This window comes from Halichoerus grypus, chromosome 4, assembly GCF_964656455.1.
Source record: "Halichoerus grypus chromosome 4, mHalGry1.hap1.1, whole genome shotgun sequence".
Lineage (NCBI taxonomy): Eukaryota > Metazoa > Chordata > Mammalia > Carnivora > Phocidae > Halichoerus > Halichoerus grypus.
In genome coordinates this window covers 91,057,063-91,073,395 of record NC_135715.1, presented here as the reverse complement: position 1 = coordinate 91,073,395, position 16,333 = coordinate 91,057,063, and the positions used below count along the sequence as shown (strand labels likewise).

At 41.7% G+C, this 16,333-nt stretch overlaps 1 pseudogene; it reads right to left on the bottom strand.

Annotated features, from left to right (window-relative positions):
* LOC118546093 (large ribosomal subunit protein uL11 pseudogene) overlaps positions 1-5,233 on the bottom strand; it is an 88,294-nt pseudogene extending 83,061 nt beyond the window's left edge.
* Positions 5,234-16,333: the final 11,100 nt, after the last annotated feature.

Genomic DNA, 16,333 nt, shown 5'->3' with positions numbered 1-16,333 from the left:
TTTCATTGAATGTCCCTAACACCCCTGTGAAGTTGGCTTTGTTAGCGACGTTTTGTGGTTGAGGCAACCGAAGCTTAATGGCATTCAGTAATTCTGTGCAGACTGAGTACATAAATGGCTGAGCTGGGCCCAAAGCCAAGTCTATTGGCTGCCATACTACATGTTCATAACCCCTGTGCTTTACACCTCCTGGGTAAGAGCATTTTTCACTCCAACTTCTGTGATTCTAGGATGATCATGAGAACATCTTGGCACCGGAGGGTTTTCTGCTCTCAACCCAAACTTTGTGTCACGTCTTTGGATCTTTCTTTAACCAATTATGAATGTTTTGATTCATAAAAGTCATTCATAGTTTTGACTTTTGGGGGGGAAATTTGTATTTTGAGTAGATACCTCTTAAGGTTGATGATTGCTACGTGATGAGATCTAAAAAATTAGAATAGGGGGCGCCTGGGTGGCTCAGTCGTTAAGCGTCTGCCTTCGGCTCAGGTCGTGGTCCCAGGGTCCTGGGATCGAGCCCCACATCGGGCTCCCTGCTCCGCGGGAAGCCTGCTTCTCCCTCTCCCATTCCCCCTGCTTGTATTCCCTCTCTCGCTGTGTCTCTCTCTGTCAAATAAATAAATAAAATCTTTAAAAAAATAAAATAAAATAAAATAAAATAAAATAAAAAATTAGAATAGCTAAGCCTTTGTACATTAGGAAAGTACATAATTATCTTCAGGAAAATGAACTAATATGTTTGGGAAAATCCAAATACACCATTAATGTTATTCTTGACACCAGACATTTATTATTATGTAGACACCATTGTGCTTTACTTCTCTGAAGATCATCTTTGAGGAATGTAATAGTGTTTGGACCTAACAGTATTTTGCCCAAATGGTGTGAATCAAAGGTCCACATTATTTACCTTAAGTACAAAAAATAAAATTTTTTGCTTTCTGCCAGTTTTTTAAAAGATATGATCATTCATTCAGCATTTACTTTGTAGTATTTTTTTAAAAGATTTATTTATTTTAGAGAGAGAGAGCAGGAGCAGGAGGGCAGAGGGAGAGAGCAGCTCAAGCGGACTCCACACTGAGCATGCCATGGGGCTCAATCCCAGGACCCTGAGATCACTACCTGAGCTGAAACCAAGTCTGTGCCACTGTGCCACTAGGCGCCCCTACTTTGTAGTATTTAATGACAAAAATAGAAGAAAGAATAATACAATAATCCTGAAAACAATAACAGCAGTGAACATTTGCTGAAGGCTTATGATATGTCAAGCTCTGTATTAGTGGTTTATATGTGTTATTCCATTTCAGTTTTATAGCATCTCTAAGAGATAGGGGCTATTGAAACCATTTTACAGTTAGACCAAATTTTTAAAGATTATTAGCTTGCCTAAATTTATGCAGGTTAGAAGTGACAATTCCAGGTTTTTCCACAGCCCATGATTTTAGCCATTAGGCATATTGCCTTCAATAGAGAAAGCAAAAATACAATCAAAGGATTGTGTGGTACTTTGTGATTGAGCTGCCATCTTGAAATTAAATGTTAAGTGGAAACTTCATTTGGAAATATTTTCAATATTTAAAATACATTTAATACAAATTTGGGCTATGTTAACGTCATTGGTCATATATTGAAACTACTGTAAGTATTTGTAAATTGAATTATGAAAAAAATGGGGAAAGACTTTTTCTGTCAATATGAAAAGTGAAGCAAAGGGAAAGAGGGAAAGAAGGAAAGGCATAGAGAAAAAATGTTTTCTCCCCTACCTTGTATATTGTGGGCAATGACATCTACATTCAATTTTTACAAAGTTTGCATTTCATCCTTGGTTTATATTGTATTGTGATCATGTGGAATGCCTATTTATGTTGTTTGAAATTAATGTATAAATCATATCTCCTAATTTGACATCAACTATAGTAATAGTAATAGTTGACGGAAAATCATAATACTCTGGATGCCTTGTTAAGATTATTTCCAATTATCCAAACTCATACCAGGGAGCTATGCCTAGCTTTGTTTTACAGATGAGGTTAGGTAATTTGCAGAAGTATCCAGAACAAATGAGTATTAGAACTGAACTGGGATTTAACACAGCTTTAGAACAAGCCTAGCTTCCTTCTAGTGCACATTGCCCCTCCACAAAGAAAGACCAGCATCACCCCTGGGAGGGGATAGACATCTTTGAAGAGCACCCAGATCTTCTTGAACAATTGTGTTAATAATCCAGCAATTCACACTTTTCCAAATTGTTAGGCTCCCTTTGGATGCAATCAAAGCTTTTAGGAGGCTTATGCCCGAGGCTGCCGGCTCTTTGTTGCTGATTACAGAGCTCCATTTCCCCTGGGCTCAGTTTATCCATGGATGCTTCATGCTCCCTGGCCATGCCCACCCTGGGCCAGCCAGCCAGTTGCTGCTGCTTTGCCTTTGTCAGCTCTTCTTCCAGATTGTACGCTGAGATCCCCCTTGTGGGTTTTTTTCTCCCCTTTTGTGTTTTTAACATTTTTATGAAGAGGATGATTACTTTTAGTACAACAAAATGTGTAGAATTGGCACTCTTTGGAAATTAAAAATCTCATATTTTTTCCCTCAAAGAAAATGACCTTTTAGAGAGGCAAGGACACGCTCATCTCATTGCTCAGACTTTAAGTTGACTATATGTATATACAAGCTACGGGACAAAGAAGAACTCCAGTCAAATTCCAGGAAATCCAGACATATATTTAAAACATTTTTTTATGTGCCAGACATTATTCAAAGTGGTAGAAACATAACAACTGAACATAACAAACAGAATTCTGATCTCCATGGAGAGTATACCTAATGAGAGAAACATACAATAAACACATAAGCAAATAAATTCACAGTGTCATGTCAGATAATAATAAGTACTATAAAAATATATCAGACTTAAGTGGATATAGGACGATGGTTGCAAATGTTACATCAGTGGTCAGAGAATGCCTTATTTTTTGATTGGCAGCTTCCGTTATCAAGAGTTATATATGAAATTATTGTTTTCCAAATGTTAGGTTAAGTATAACAAAAAATGAGGGAAGAGAGAGTATCTCACAGTCTCTGAACCAGTTCCTCACTTCTGACTTGATTTTAAGGGTTTTTCAGAGCTCTTGCATTTTTTTCCTGTCTTGCACCCAGCCTGCTTTCCAAAAAAGTTTGTATTAGTTCCACTGCAGGGCTTTCTTACACATTTTTCTTGGGGGATGGGTTTCATATCTAAAATTACTTCCCTAGACCGAATATGCATTTCACACAGAAAGAAAATGAACTCCAAAGCAGAGAAGTAACTTCACCGAGGATGTCTGTGCTCCTAGGGGCCAAGGAAGCCCCACGTTGAGGTCCTCTCCATACGTGATCTGTGGTCGGCCCCTCGTCCTGGGGTAGCCAACCGTCCGGCACTGAGAGGGACCCGGAGCGCCAGGGAGGCAATCTAGTTTTCCCTGACTGGGGAAGGCTGAGTCCCCAGCCCCAGCCAGAGTTAACCAGCAGCTTTTATCAGAACTTTCTTCCCTGGGGCTCAGCACTCTGCTCCTCCCAGGCTGCAATTCAGACGCCTACCGGCCAGAACAAAAATACAAACAAATGCCTAACGCGGAACAAAGGAAGGGTCAGAGGGGAATAGGCCTGGGGCCCGTGGCCCATACTTCTGATTTCTGTGATCCTCTAGAGTGGATCTGGCTGCCCCGCTGCACACAAAGCACTGCCTCTCAAAGAGGCTGCTGTGAGCGCGGGACGCGGTGCCGGCCGCGCTGCTCTTCCGCGCCCGCCCGGCCCCAGCCCACCAGTGATGAATCGCTATTCATCCCTTCTTCTTGTGGCAGCTATTATTTTGTGACTGCCTCGGTGTTTGGCTGAATTGTCACAATTCCTCCCTGACTTCTTTTTTTGCCTTCTGAATACAGAAGAAGAGGAGCGGGTAGGGGGACGCTCCTCTGAGGAGCCTCCGCCCCCTTTCGGTGAAGTCCCCCTCCCCCCCGGGAGACCGAGCCGGGCACACCTGCGGGGAGCTTGCGGGATCCGCTAGCGCCACAATAGGCAGGCAGTGAATGATTTTCTGAACTAGGAGCACAGGGGAATAAGCAAGGAACGTGGAAGAGATGCAGTAGGTATTTAAAGCAGCAAGCACGAGTGGGAGTTATCCCGGATTTCCTTCCCCTTTCTGTTCTTAATCATCTTTTCTTTATCCCCTCAGTGAGGATGCTAATATTGTGAATACCGGGGCGGTCCAGGAGAAGAATCAGTGGAGACTCAGTGAAAGGAAATGTAATCTGGGGTGAAAAATAGCTTCTCTTTCACTCGCGCGCGCGCGTGTGTGTGTGTGTGTACCTGTGTGTGTCTGTGTGTGTGTGCGCGCGCGCCCGAGTTAATGCTTTGCCATCTACGGGGCAGTGTATTAAAAACAGGACAAACACTGAGCTTGGACCACAGCCCATTCTATGAAAGTCTTGGCTCAGCCACTAGCTTACTGTGGGTCTTACTGTGGGTAATTCAGCACCACCCTGCGGGGTTGAGTGCTTCTGTAAAAAATAAAGAAGAGTTTGACTAATAGGAAGGATCTCTAGGCCTCTTTACAGTCTTAAAATTTCACTATAAATTATAGTTTTAAAAGTCACATTTCGAGATGGTAGCTGGGAGGTGACATCATAAATCTAGACAGAGTAAGGTGGTGTGATTCGAAAAGCATTGAAATCATTGCATTCTTTAAAGTATATATTTTTATATACACATGTACACACAAGTGTACACGGACAAGGATACACACATTTACATATACACACAGTCATTTTCAAGTGCCTGAAATTCTATCATTAAAGCCACTCGTGAATCCCAATTCTAACAGCTTGTGACTGTGGCCTTCTTAGCATTGCTTGAGCTCTGCAAGACTGTTTTTCTTTCTTTTTTTCTCTTCATGATGGGAAGAAATATTGCCTGCTTTATAACTTTGTTAGAGGATTTAAATGAGAAAACTTATATAATGCTAGTCCTTTTTGCCTGAAAGATAAGAACACTTGGGTGTCATCATCTGGTCTCAAAATCATTGGAATTTGAGAGGAAACAGTGGGATGGGTGATTATGCCATTTCCCCAAAGTCATTAGGAACTTGAAGATATATATTTTTTAAGCTTGTCTTTCACACACCTGTGTTGGCTAGATCACAGAACATGGGCTTGTCTCCACGAGGGAGGTTATCTGTGTCAACCTTCAATTCCTCCCACATGTCGTTATCACCGCCTTACAAATGTATGTTACTTGCTCGCACTGGAAGGTGCATAGTAATGACAACACTGACCTGAAGGCTTCTAGAGGCTCTTTCTTCCACACTGGCCTTCCAACGTGATTGGTATCCATAGATGTCGGTCCAGGATTTCACTGCTGAAAGTGTACACAACTGGAAAAAAACAAAAACAAAAACAAAAAAAACAGAGGTTTCTGGTTTGTTCCTTCAGAGTTGATTTTCTAGATTGAACATCGGTAACTTGGAGTGTCCCGTCTTTTTGGAATTCAGAAGTCAGGGGGAGCAGAAATTGAGGTACACTCTGATACAGATGGAGGTTTTCTGCAATCTTCCAAATGTAGAGTCTTGAGAGTTTTACTCCATGCCTCAATTCATAACTCATGAGGCTTCACTTTTCAGGCAAATGCCCCACAGCAGAGATGCAGTGGGCTGCTGATTCTTAACAAGATGGAGCTAGTCATAGGAACACGTGGACACATACAAGCTGTGATGTTAGAGCCCCCTTGACTAGAATTCTCTCCATCATTTCCTTTCTGTGTAACCTTGGGCAAGGTACATATGCAATCAATCTGACTCTCAGTTTTCTCTTTGGTAATCTGAAGAAAGTATCTCTTAATATGATTACTGCATTAAATAGAAAAAGAAAACCTTACAGAACATACCTAGTACAGTGTCCCTTTAATCACAGGTATGAGTTCCGTATTCTCGGTGCTGTATACCCACTGCTTCCTGGTGAATGAAATGTGACCACACATCAGCATGCAATGTTGGCCAAAATATCAGAATCTTTCCCATAGTTCAGGAACCAGAGTGAAGGACAATGAACACTCTCGTATTTTTTCTTCTTTTTTTCAAGGAAGAGGACATTGGTGTGCGGTTCAGCTGCAATGACTGCATTTGTGATGTTTCCTGTTGTTATGCCGGCTAACCTCCAGGATCTTATCTTCCAAAAATCAGTTCAACAACAGTCCAAATTGACCGGATCAGCCAAGTATGGAACAGGGAAAGTTGCTTTCCTCTTAAGATAGTGGCCCCTGGAGAGGGGCCGTGCAGCAGAATGTTTATTGCCTGTGGCATTTTTAGGAGTTAAACCCACCATAGTGCTCAGCGGGAGGCTGGTGATTCATTAATTCATTGCAATGATTAGTCCTAATTATTCTAATTACTGCCTTGTCTTCTCAGACCAGCTGGTGCCTGGAAGTGGAGGGTAACTCACCAGCCCTGAGCTTGGCGGGAGCTGCAGAATCCCGGGTGCCCAGACCTGCAGGAGTCATGGACATGGCGTCAGGAGGGCCTCACCGCTGCTCCTGGGCCTGGCTTCTCTGTGCTGCTGCCTTAGCTTGTGTGTGGGTCCCTGCCGTTTTGCTCTGTGTGCATACTTTTCCACCGTGCCTCTTCTAACTTTTCTGGGGAGAGAAAAGACCTGATAAATGGTGCTTTTCCCTGTCTGAATGGCTCTTAAACTTGGTCTGGCCTTCTAATAACTGTTGATAATAAAAAAGATCTATCACTTACTGCACACTACCAAGTGCCACGCTGGGTGTGGACTGCTTTGCCTGGGCAGCCTCTAAGTGTCTTGGTGAGGGAGTGACACTGGGGATTGGATCCCACGTCGCTGACCCTGCGATCCTGGGCTGGCCACACACATCAGTCTCTCCCCCTCACACAAGCCTTACTGTTCCTTTCTGTGCACATGCAGGCCTCTTATATGGGACCTCCCCTGCTTCTTGCATCCCTGAACTCTTTTGCTACAATCGATCATTCACACTCTGTCCTGGCTAACAGCCCCTGGCAGCCATCCATGCTGACTCTGCAGGTCAGTGTAGAGTCTGTGGTCAGGCTTCCTTAGGCCAGAGTCTTGCTGCCCGCAGAGCCTGGGTTGGAGAGCCCGGGTCTGTGCCTTCTTGGCATGCTTCATCATCTTATGCTGCCCAATCCTTTTCTGATCAGTGGCCACACAGGGTATTTTCACACATTCCACTTGAGTATGTGAAATGCCCTTTAAGTTATTTATACCTTATTTCTCTGGACAGAGTATGTTCCAGAAAAATGCTGGAGCTGTGGCTCATCCCTTAGGAAATGAGCTAATACTCATCAGTATCTCTGACGTAGGGCCGAGTTTGGAATCGGAAGTCCTGACATGATGCTGGTTGACAACTAAGCAAGGTGTTGCAATAAGGCAATGCTGATATTTGAAAGACTTGACAGAGAAGGAGTGAGTGCATCTTGTAGTTAAAATAATTTCTTGAGGAGTCATCACAACCCTGACTGGCTTTTCTTGACCAACTTCTATTCTTACTCACATCTTAGCTTTCCTCTCATTTCCCCAAAGAAGACCTTCCCAGCTCTACACACTATAGGCCGCACTGCTTTCTTGCATTCTAAGGATGGTTGAATTGCCTCACACTTAAATTTACTTTTCTTCATGTTTGCTTCCCCAAGTAGGCTGGAAGTTTTGTGAGGTCCGAGGCTCCATCTCGCCATTACCCTGACATTCCCGGCACCAAGAGAGGAGCTGCTTCAGAGTAGGCCTCTGTCCAAGTGCTCCCCAAGACTGCAAGTTGTGTGCCCACAGACAAGTCCCTTACTTCTAGGTGACCAGGTCCTCTCGGGGACGCCCAGCCATGGTTGGGTCACCTGTACAGCCTGCACGGGAGAAGCGGAATAGGACTTGGGATGGTGGGAAGTGGGAAGATGGTACGAGTAGAAGAAATGCTGGAAAACCCCACTGGACAAACAGAGAAGCTTCAGGAAGAATGGTGATGCCCAGGAAAAAGCAAAAATGAAAGAGGAGCAAGATGGCAGAGGAGTAGGACACCTCAATTTCATCTGGTCCCAGGAATTCAGCTGGATAGGGATCAAACCATTCTGAACACCTATGAACTCAACAGGAGATCAAAGAAAAGAATAGCAGCAACTCTCTGAACAGAAAAGCGACCAATTTCTGGAAGGTAGGACGTGCAGAGAAGTGAATCCGAGGCGATATTCGGGAGGATAGACGGCGGGAGAGGGGGCCTCCATCGGCCGCTACTGGCAAGTGATAGAGCTGAGGAGCACAAAATTGGAACTTCTGGAAGTCTGCTCTGCTGAGGGACATCTCTCCAGTGGCTAAGCAGGGGGTGGAACCCTCACAGGACAGTGTGGGCTCAGGACCCTTGGGGTCACAGAAAGACCAGGGGTGCCTGAGTGCAGCAGAGCTCCCAGGTATTGGAGCGGGGAAGCCGGCTGCAGAAATGGAGCCGAGGCGCGGGCTCTCAGCTCGGGGTTGCCATAAACCATGATCCGCGGCACAGTCGGGCCACTGCTCCTCCAGCAGGGACCCAACAAGTGGCAGATCCAGGGAGACTCCCCTTCCTCCCCCAGGGAGGAGTGGCACGGGAGCGCACCACAGGGATTTGCTGGGTTTGGAGACTCCACAGGGGGTTGGGTGCCAGAGATAGAAACACTCGGTCACAGGCCAGGTGAGCAGGGAGTGAAGCCAGAGACTGGGGAGATGGGAGTGATTGGCTGTTTTTCTCTGGGGCACACTGAAGAGTGGGGCCCTGAGCTCTCAGCTCCTCTGGGGCAGAGATTGGGAGGCCACCATTTTCACTCTCATCCCCCAAATCTGTATGGAAAGCTTGCAGGGAACAAAAGCTCCTGAAAGCAAACCCGAGCAGATTACTTAGCCCCTACAGGGCAAGGGTGGGGCAATTCCACCTCCGACAAAGACATTTGGGAACCACGGCAAGAGACCCGTCCCCCAGAGGATCAGCAAGAACAGTCAGCCAAGACCAAGTTTACCAATTAATGAGAACAGCAGAACTCCAGCACTAGGGGAATACAGCACATAGAATCCATGGCTTTTTTACCATGAATTGGTATGATTCTTTAGTCTTTCAAAGTTAATTTTTTTAATTTTCTTTTTTTCTTTTTCTTTTTTGAATTTTTCTTTTTCCCTTTTTCAACCAATATCTTATATCCCCCTTTTTAAAATCTTTTTTATTTTTCATTTTTAGAGTCATATTCTATCCCTTCATTGTAGTTAACCTTATTTTTGGTATACATATAAGTTGTTCTCTCTTTAAAATTTTGAAATACAGTTTCTTCTAACAGAAGAAAATATACCCTAAATCTCTAGTGTATGGTTTTGTTCTACTCTCCTGCCTGATCACATTCTCTCCTTTTTTTTTTTAATTTCTCTTCTTTCTTTTTTCAACCAACTTCTTATCAATTCCTTTTATAAAATCATTTATAATTTTCATCTTTACAGTCATATTCCATCCCTTCATCATATTTACCCTTATTTTTGTACATATATAACTTTTTCTTTCTTTAAAATTTTGGGAGGCACTTTCCTCTAACAGACAAAACACACCTAAAATCTAGTGTGTGGCACTGATCTATTCACCAGTCTGATCATATTTGATCATTTTTTTCTTTTTTTTTTCCTTTTTTCTTTTTTCTTTCTTTCCCTTTCTTTCTCCCTGGTTTTGGGTCTCTTCTGATTTGTTTAGTGTATATTTTTTCTGGGGTCATTTTTACCCTTTACCATTTCGTTCTCTAATTCATCTGTTCTCCTTTGGACAAAATGACAAGATGGAAAAACTCACCTCAAAAAAAAGAACAAGAGGCAGTACCGACTGCCAGGGACCTAATCAATATGGACATTAGTAAAATGTCAGAACTAGAGTTCAGAATGATGATTTTAAAGATACTAGCTGGGCTTGAAAAAAGCATGGAACATACTAGAGAAACCCTTTCTGGAGAAATAAAAGAACTAAAATTTAACCAAGTTGAACTCAAAAAGGCTATTAATGAGATACAATAAAAAATGGAGGCTCTAACAGCTAGGATAAATGAGGCAGAAGAGAGAATCAGTGATATACAAGACCAAATGATGGAGAATAAAGAAGCTAAGAAAAAGACAGATAAACAACTACTGGATCATGAGGATAGAATTCGAGAGATAAGTGATACCATAAGATGAAACAATGTTAGAATAATTGGGATCCCAGAAGAAGAAGAAAGAGAGAGAGGGGCAGAAGGTATATTAGAGCAAATTATAGCAGAGAACTTCCCTAATTTGGGGGAGGAAACAGGCATGAATCCAGGAGGCACAGAGAACCCCCCTCAAAATCAATAAAAATAGGTCAAAACACTGACCTCTAATAATAAAACTTACAAGTTTCGGAGACAAAGCTGAAACCAGCTCAGGACAGAGGTCTGTAACCTACAATTGTAGAGACATTAGATTGGCAGCAGACCTATCCACAGGGACCTGGCAGGCCAGAAAGGACTGGCCGGATATATTCAGAGCACTAAATGAGAAAAATATGCAGCCAGGAATACTATATCCAGCTAGGCTGTCATCAAAAATAGAAGGAGAGATAAAAATCTTCCAGGACAACTAAATTCCTATCTTTCAATAGTTACCCTGAATGTAAATGGGCTAAATGCCCCAATCAAAAAACACAGGCTATCAGATTGGATTAAAAAACAAGACCCATCGATATGCTGTCTGCAAGAGACTCATTTTAGAACCAAAGACACCCCCAGATTGAAAGTGAGGGGGTGGAAAACCATTTATCATGCTAATGGACACCAAAAGAAAGCTGGGGTGGCAATCCTTATATCAGACAAATTAGATTTTAAACCAAAGACTGTAATAAGAGATGAGGAAGGACACTATATCCTACTTAAAGGGTCTATCCAAGAAGAAGATCTAACAATTGTAAATATCTATGCCCCTAACATGGGAGCAGCCATTTAATAATAAAATCAAAGAAATACATCCACAACAATACAATAATAGTAGGGGACTTTAACACCCCCCTCACTGAAATGGACAGATCAGCTAAGCAAAAGATCAACAAGGAAATAAAGACTTTAAATGACACACTGGACCAAATGGACCTCACAGATATATTCAGAACATTCCATCCCAAAGAACAGAATACACATTCTTCTCTAGTGCCCATGGAACATTCTCCAGAATCGATCACATCCTAGGTCATAAATCAGGTCTCAATCGGTACCAAAAGACTGGGATCATTCCCTGCCTATTTTCAGACCACAATGCTTTGAAACTAGAACTCAATCATAAGAGGAAAGTCAGAAAGACCTCAAATACATGGAGGCTAAAGGGCATCCTACTGAGCAATAAATGGGTCAACCAGGAAATTAAAGAAGAATTAAAAAAATTCATGGAAACCAATGAAAATGAAAACACAATTGTTCAAAATCTTTGGGATGCAGCAAAGGCGGTCTTAAGAGGAAAGTATATAGCAATACAGGCTTTTCTCAAGAAACAAGAAAGATCTCAAATACACAACCTAACCCTACACCTAAAGGAGCTGGAGAAAGAACAGCAAATAAAGCCTAAACCCAGCAGGAGAAGAGAAGAGAAATAGTAAAGGATAGAGCAGAAATCAATGAAATAGAAACCGAAAGAACAGTAGAATAGATCAATGAAAGTAGGAGCTGGTTCTTTGAAAGAATAAATAAGATTGATAAACCCCTGGCCAGACTTATCAAAAAGAAAAGAGAAATGACCCACATCACCAAAATCATGAATGAAAGAGGCGAGATCACAACCAACACCAAAGAAATACAATTCTAAGAACATATTATGAGCAACTCTATGCCAGCAAATTAGATAATCTGGAAGAAATGGATGCATTCCTAGAGACCTATAAACTACCAAAACTGAACCAGGATGAAATAGAAAACCTGAACAGACCCATAGCCACTAAGGAAATTGAAGCTGTAATCAAAAATCTCCCAACAAACAAGAGCCCAGGGCCAGATGGCTTCCCAGGGGAGATTTACCAAACATTTAAAGAAGAATTAATACCTATTCTTCTGAAACTGTTCCAAAATATAGAAATGGAAGGAAAACTTCCAAACTTGTTTTATGAGGCCAGCATTATCTTGATCCCAAAACCAAAGACCCCATCAAAAAGGAGAACTACACACCAATATCCCTGATGAAGATGGATCCAAAAATTCTCACCAAAATACTAGCCAATAGGATCCAACAGTACATTAAAAGGATTATTCACCACAACCAAGTGGGATTTATCCCTGGGCTGCAAGTTGGTTCAACATCCGCAAATCAATCAATGTGATACAATACATTAATAAAAGAAAGAACAAGAACCATATGATCCTCTCAATAGATGCAGAAAAAGCATTTGACAAAGTATAGCATCCTTTTTGATTAAAACTCTTCAGAGTATAAGGAGAGAGGATACATACCTCAATATCATAAAAGTCATCTATGAAAAACCCACAGCCAATATCATTCTCAATGGGGAAAAACTGAGAGCTTTCCCCCTAAGGTCAGGGACGTGGCACTCTATTCACCACTGCTATTCAACATAGTACTAGAAGTCCTAGCCACAGCAATCAGACAACAAAAAGAAATAAAAGGCATCCGAATCGGCCAAGAAGTCAAACTCTCACTGTTTGCAGATGATATGATACTTTATGTGGAAAATCCAAAAGACTCCACCCCCAAATTGCTACAACTCATACAGGAATTCAGTAAAGTGGTAGGATATAAAATCAATGCACAGAAATCAGTGGCATTCCTATACACCAAGAACAAGACAGAAGAAAGAGAAATTAAGGAGTCGATCCCATTTACAATTGCACCCCAAACCATAAGATACCTAGGAATAAATCTAACCAAGAGGCAAAGGATCTGTACTCAGAAAACTATAGAATACTCATGAAAAAAATTGAGGAAGACACAAAGAAATGGAAAAACGTTCCATGCTCATGGATTGGAAGAACAAATATTGTGAAGATGTCAATGTTACCTAGAGCAATCTATACATTCAATGCAATCCCCATCAAAATACCATCCACTTTTTTCAAAGAAATGGAGCAAATAATCCTAAAATTTGTATGGAACCTGAAAAGACCCCGAACAGGCAGGGGAATGTTGAAAAAGAAAAGAAAGCTGGTGGCATCACAATTCTGGACTTCAAGCTCTATTACAAAGCTGTCATCATCAAGACAGTATGGTACTGGCACAAAAACAGACACATAGATCAATGGAACAGAATAGAGAGCCCAGAAATGGACCTTCAACTCTATGGTCAACTAATCTTCGACAAAGCAGGAAAGAATATTCAATGGAAAAAAGACAGGAGTCCATCAAAATCCTAGAGGAGAACACAGGCAGCAATCTCTTTGACCTCAGCCGCAGCAACTTCTTCCTAGAAACATTGCCAAAGGAAAGGGAAGCAAGGGCAAAAATGAACTATTGGAACTTCATCAAGATAAAAAGCTTTTGCACAGCAAAGGAAACAGTCAACAAAACCGAAAGACAACCAACAGAATGGGAGAAGATATTTGCAAATGACATATCAGATAAAGGGCTGGTAATCAAAATCTATAAAGAACTTATCAAACTCAACACCCAAAGAACAAATGATCCAATCAAGAAATGGGCAGAAGACGTGAACAGACATTTCTGCAAAGAAGACATCCAAATGGCCAACAGACACATGGAAAAGTGCTCAACATCCACTCGGCATCAGGGAAATCCAAATCAAAACCTCAGTGAGATACCTCCTCAGAGCAGTCAGAATGGCTAAAATTAACAAGTCAGGAAATGACAGATTTTGTCGAGGATGGGGAGAAAGGGGAACCCTCCTACACTGTTGGTGGGAATGCAAGCTGGTGCAGCCACTCTGGAAAACAGTATGGAGGTTCTTCAAAAAGTTGAAAATAGAGCTACCATATGACCCAGCAATTGCACTACTGGGTATTTACCCCAAAGATAGAAATATAGGGATCCAAAGGGGTACGTGTACCCCAATGTTTATAGCAGCAATGTCCATAATAGCCAAGCTGTGGAAAGAGCCAAGATATCCATAACAGATGAATGGATAACGGTATATACCACATCTTCTTTATATGTGTATATATATATATGTTCTATATATATGTATATATATATACACACACAGATACACAGACACACACACACACACACACAGACACACACAATGCAATATTACGCAGCCATCAGAAAACCCAAAATCTTGCCATTTGCAACAACGTGGTTGGAACTAGAGGGTTTTATGCTAAGCAAATAAGTCAATCAGAGAAAGACATGTGTCATATGATCTCACTGATATGAGGAATTCTTAAACTCAGGAAACAAACTGAGGGTTGCTGGAGTAGTGGGGGATGGGAGGCATGGGGTGGCTGGGTGATAGACATATGTGCTCTGGTGAGTGCTGTGAATTGTGTAAGACTGATGAATCACAGACCTGTACCTCTGAAACAAATAATACATTATATGTTAAAAAAAAAAGATAGTAGGAAGTGAAGAATGAAGGGGGGAATCGGAGGGGGAGATGAACCATGAGAGACTGTGGAGTCTGAGAAACAAACTGAGGGTTCTAGAGGGGAGGGGGATGGGGGGATGGGTTAGCCTGGTGATGGGTATTAAAGAGGGCACATATTGAATGGAGCACTGGGTGTTATACACAAACAATGAACCATGGAACACTACATCAAAAACTGATGATGTAATGTATGGTGATTAACATAACATAATAAAATAAAATTTAAAAAAATAAAAAGAAGAGAAAATCTCTTGAGGCTCCTGGCTGCCTCAGTCAGTGGAACATGGAAGTCTTGATCTCGGGGTTGTTAGAGTTTACTTGGTGTAGAGTTTGGGTGTAGAGTTTACTTAAAAATAAAATCTTTAAAATATAAAAGAAAAAGAAAAAAGGGAAAAAATGAGGAAAAGAGTGAAGGAACCTCTGTTGTTAGCACCACTGGGTGCGTCCATACCCTCACATGTGGAGCATCCCTCGACTGACTCTTTATGTGGTCTTTGGCTGACCTTGCTGAGAACTCGATGCTGATTTCTCTATCTGAAGACTTTGGTAGCACCTGGCCTGTTTCTTTTCCAAAGATGTTAGATGACAAACAAATGCAGAAAACATGAAGAACTATCTACACGTAAGAGGTTTTGTATTGAGTTGTACTTCATTTTGCTAACCCAACTGAAGACTGGTTTGCTGGGCTCCGTTTCACTCCGTGAGCTGTTGGCTATGTACATTTATGAGCCCGATGCTAATAAGACCCAGACTGATCTCATATGCAACTTGCAACCTTCAGCCTGGACCGATAAGCATGATGTGTTGTGCTCATGAGGAACAGATGGTTTAAATTTAAATTCAAATGTTAAAGGGAACACAAAGCTGAAATGAAACTCTTTGAATACTTGATAAAAACATTTGATATTTATTAATAATGAAATCAAATTTAATGGAATTCCATTGAACCCTTAAACTGTCCAGTGAGTACAAATTAATGCTGGTTTTTAAAATCTTTTTATGTAATTACAGTAATGATTTAGACTTTTCTAGACTGCGGCTTTAGGGAGAAATACTGATAAAAAAATAAAACAAACTTCAGGACATCATTCAGCATGATGTCTGAAAAATTAATACTCTTGATAGTAATTTGAAACAGAAACAGAAACTTTGTAAGTTCCAAGGTGGTAATGACTCCATTTCCTACCCGCTCTGGGTTATTTCCTCTCTGCTCTACCATAGCAAAGATGGTCCTGGCTGAGATTGGATGTTAATTTCTTGAAGGAGTAGGTGTATCTAAATCCAGCTGGGTACAGTGGAAGGGGCATGAGACGGAGACCCAGGGGATGTGTTTTCCAGCTCAGGTGATCATGGAATCAGTCCGATTCCTTTTGAAGATGAGGAGGATTATTTCATAATTATGCTGGCTCAACATGTGTTAATTGGAACCGCCTTTGGCCAAATCAACACCCTAGCTTTAGTCCCGAACCCATCACTTAATCATTCTCTGATCTCATGAAATTCTCTTCCCCTTCCTGGGTCTCCGCTTCCTCACCTTGTCTCAATTCCTGCCTATGAACCATCAACTGTGTTGAGAATTCAGTGTGAGAATGTGTGTCTGAGAGCTTTGAAACAGAGAAGAGAAAATAGCATTTAGCAGTATTGTCACTGTGAAGTGGGTAGAGGTAGCTCCTAGAAACCACTTATTGGTCCTCTACGGAAAAGAAGAATGAGATATAATTGAGAAATGAAATTT